Below are 5,003 nucleotides of genomic sequence, written 5' to 3'. Positions count from 1 at the left end.
TAATTTTTCTTAAAATGAAACTAAATAACTACAATATAGATTATTAAATAAATTAAATTTTTAATTTTTTTATTCATATATGATATAAGTACATAAATTATATAACTTTAAAAAAAGCCAGCACTTAGAGAAGATACAAGATCAATGATTATTTTTTAATAAGTCTTAAATCATAAGAAATTGATCAATTATAATCGAATACGAGAAGAATATTTAACTATAATTTCTTATGACTTAAGGCTTAAAACATCTATTGTAAATCCGGACTATGGTATAAGGCATAAACCAATCAGAGACCTGCATTAGTATCTTAAGAAATTACTTAAGATAGTCTTAAAATATGAACAGATTACGAATATAGCTCTTTATCCTTAGTCTTATTATATCTTATTATTTTTCTAAGATATTTAAAAAAAATAAAACATTTTTTAACTTAAAAAAAAAAGTTAAAAAGTTAACGTTTAAAAGTAACTTAGTTAAGTTAAAATTTAATGCATTTAAAATTAGCTAAGTTAAATTAAAAGTTATTAACTTTTTAACTTTTTTTTTTAACTTTTAATATTTTAACTAGTTACTATCCAACCCTATTAAAATGAATCGTGACTGATAGAAAAGTGACTTTTAATAATCATTTTAGAACCCATTTGGATGTCATGTGTTCTGCTTGGGATTACATGACGCGCTAAGCGATAATTCCCCTATTGATTTATCTCATCAAAGAGACATCCTATATTATTATCTCTCGGGCATGTCAAAATATTTGTGTCAAGGACGCGGGGAGAGGTTCGACCTGGTACTCCCAGCAATCGGTCGATCGCAAGTTGCATCGATTCGATGTGCAAGCCACGTGCGAGCGTTATGGCGCTGTGTCTCCTTATCTCCTTTGTATCTCGATTCTCGAATGAATTCACTGGCTACCCGGGATGATTCGAAGGGGCCGTCCTTCAAGCGTATGTACGTCCACGATTGTATAACAGACGGAAGGAGGAAAAGGGAAAAAGAGAAACGGGAGGGATTGTGATGGTCGACAAGCTTATCGTTCGTCGACCGACCGAATTGCCTGCGTTGGGTGGCAGCCAATACGGCGACTCTCGTCAGCGATATCATCGCTCCTCGGTCCTTCCATCTACGGACTTTTGTCATTGATCGTCTATTTGCCATTCGCCTATGAGAACGTTCATTTATTAATTCCGCGTTCGCTAACCATATTAACTTTCTTTCGCGCCGACTACAAAAGAATCGTGCCCGCGTGATGCCCTTTATGATGTTATGTCACGCTTTTTTTTTCCTTTATTTAGTATTCCTATTTATTTGGCTAAAATTTGTTTCATTGAAACAACACATGCTTGTACGAAATATAATTTGTTTGAATAAAAATTTTGTTGTTTCATTTGAGAAACCTCTATTGCTTGACAGAAATAACATTATTATTTGAAGTAATATCTTTCAATTAAATAATATATTATTTGGTTATGAATACAAACAATGAAACAAATTATTTATTTGAAAATGGCAAAATATATTGATATGATTGATATTGTTCTATGCAAATAATTGCTTTCTTAGAACAATCATTATATTTTTTGGCCAAAAATATAGAAACAATAGCTTATACAACAGCATTAAACGAGCAGTGCTATGTGCTATATCAATTATGTTTGTGCTGTACAGTTCGATTCAAACAATCGCACTTATTGATTCAAACATTGGTTTGTCAGGATCATAACAGTCTTTATTTGAATACAATAAAATTTATTAAATTCAAAGGAAATCTTTTTCTCTGTACGCATATCGTATTTTATATTTACGTTTTCATGCTGATCAATGTTAATTAATGTACGTTGTTTCTATCGAGACGTATAACGTATTGTTATAAATTGTTATATATTATATAAGTAATGTCACAAATCCTTAATACTATATAGTATAGATGACTGTTGTTTTTATACACATTAATTTTTATATTACAATTATAAAACGATGGGGGAGGCGTTATATACAAACTTACCTTTTTAAAAGAAGGATCAAAAAGGCACTAAGAGCGTGTGCTTATCCAAACTATAAACTAAAACTATTTTACGGTAAAACCTAAATATGATAAAAACCTAGATGATACATATTGAAAAAAAATAGTGTAAAAAGTACAATCCAAGTGATATTATCTTTACTAAGTGATACGATACACCTTTTTTTATATTTTCATTGTCTTCCTATTTCAATCTCTCGTCCTAAAAAAATAATAGTAACTTTCAAAAAATAAAACACAAGTGGTATTAGCCTTATTATTTTTAATTAGTTCTAATAATGATACGTATCATTTGTATCTTTATCAAAATAATTAATTAAATTCTATCAAATTAAGAAGTGAAACCCAAAACTATCTTTTTATTATCTTTTTATTTATTTAACTTTAATGATATGTGTAATATCATGTGTATAAAAGATTTAATATCAACAACAGGCGCCAAGTTATTTATTATTCAAAAAGTAAAACACAAGTGGTATTATCCTTATTTTTAATTAGTTCTAATAAATGTTACTTGACATTTTTATATTACAATTATAATAAATTTTCTTCAAAATAAAAATGTTCGGTTCTCGAAAACGCAATTTTCTGTAATCAGCGTTCGCTCAGTTTGGAATAACTGTGCGATATCGCGTGGACGCGAGACGGAATCGTTTCGCCTGATCCCTTCGCAATAGAATCGTGAGAGAGAAGGAGAGAATGGATGGAGCTCCGGAATCGTTCCTCCGGAGATGAGGGAGACTGCCTCCTCCTTATTTACGGCGAAGCGCGATAATAGCATGGATGATGGGGCCTCCGTCCCGAAGCGAGATACCGAACGTAGCCATGGCAACTGCTGCCGTAGCCATATTGGTCCACAGCCAGCTATCGATAATAGGAAAGATAAGAGGCAATCCCTGGGCATCCGGGATATTTTATTGTCAGCAAAATGGCGTCCCAGAGTCTCCCGCTTTATGCCAACTGTCCCGTACGCGGCGAATTCGTCGTGGCGTAGTATGATATTAGACAGTTTGCTAAAACTACGAACTACATCACGAAAAGAAAGTGAAGAATTTAATTATCTCACACCAATGTATCCTTTGAATATGTATTGCTATATATACGTCGCAAGGAGAGGGCAAAGACGAATTAGAAATGTTGTATTGATATCAAGTCTGTTAATATATTTAACATTAACAAATAAATTGAGTAACTTTGAAATACCCTGTATAATAATAATTCCTCTAATAGACGTGCTCGCATGTAGATATATGTTTATACACATAAAATATTTGCTTAATGATATCAAAATTCGAATTACATTTAATATTTACATTCCATTGCCGATATAATAATCATTATGTTAAGTACAATTCAGCGAAAAATTTGATCTGACAACTTGCCAGTTGAATAAATGCCACTTTATATACGTATAATTAATAAATTTATTTTATTAAATTAATTAAGTCACAATTTATAATTTATATAAATAAAATGTAAAGTTGTTCATCGAAATCGATATTTACAAATAAATCTCTTGAAGCGAAATGGCCCGAAAGGATAGAGAGAATAAAAACTGTAAATTATACAGTATATCAATAATTCGTGAATGGCAGCTGTTTATTAAATCGGATATCTCTTTACGCGAATTTGTTATTTTAAAATCGTTATAGAGATTAAAAACTACAAGTTATATTTACGTATGTTAATTATATGAAGTTGTATTTCATTGCGCCATCAGCTTTCATTTCGTCCTTTTCGTTGTATCAAACTTATTGCATAGTTAAAATACAGTTGTCGATGCTATTTTCGGGATTTTTAATTAATGAAATCATGCAAATATGGAACGGAAGCATCAAACATTGAATTAAGAAACACATATAATTGTTACCGTATTTTGATCTTTATTCAACTACATAATGACATTTGTTACATCAAAGATTTATTAAAAACTTTGCGCTGAGAAAGAGATCATAATAACGGTTTTTTACTGCATGTATGTTATTATTTGCGTACAAAAGTGAATAAAGTTAAACAAAGGAATTAATAGAATTGTTTCCTGTCTTGCTTTGTCACATCTCTAAAACAGCTTAGATTATTCATTTCCTCAAAGATAGTTTCATCGCGCAATAATATGATATTAATGATAACGCTATTATTATATGTACAATTTGTGGCAAAGTATAGAAGTGTGAAACAATTGAAAATTACACGCTGTTGAAAAAGAAACTCTCTCTCTCATCATCTTTCAGAAGGAGAATATTAAGTGCCAGATCAGTAGTCTTTGTATAATTATTTGATACGATTACTTCGATATGCAATAAAATATATATTTAAAGTAAAAATACAAAATAAAATTATACTAAAAAATAATATTAAGGGACTCTTTTGTCCATTTCTCGCAATAATGTTTATGTTTCTAAACAAAACTTAATATTTAAAAGTCATGCTTATGTTCTCAAGGAGCAATCATGATTGTATAATGTAGAGTTATAAGCATGTCATTGCAAACAGATATTGTTTGTCGTCGTAAATCTTCATAAAGTTTAAAGTTGAAAGCTGACGATGAATAGCCCCGCCCTTCCCTACATTCTTATTCATTTGTTTTTTGTCAGCGAATCAAGATTCCTTACTTTATCGTCGATAATACAAAAAGACGAAAATACAAATATAAAAAAAGACAAAATACGTAATATGAAATATAAATACAAAAAAAAAAGATGAAATACAATTGATAAAAAAATCGATATATAAAGGCTTAAAAAATGAATAAACGTAATAAAATATTTATACGTGTATAAAATAAAAGTACAAATACGTAATTGTACTAAAAATATAATACTTGATAATATTAATATTATATTTTTGTTCGTTTATTTTTTAACACCTTGCCGAAATCATCAAAATTCACTATTATCAATTTCGATATTATGAAATAATAAAAGAATAAATGATTAAATAAATTTTAATTTAAATAAAAGTATTTATTAATAATACT

This window comes from Atta colombica, unplaced genomic scaffold (assembly GCF_001594045.1).
Source record: "Atta colombica isolate Treedump-2 unplaced genomic scaffold, Acol1.0 scaffold146, whole genome shotgun sequence".
NCBI lineage: Eukaryota > Metazoa > Arthropoda > Insecta > Hymenoptera > Formicidae > Atta > Atta colombica.
Note: the sequence above shows the minus strand (reverse complement) of the source record.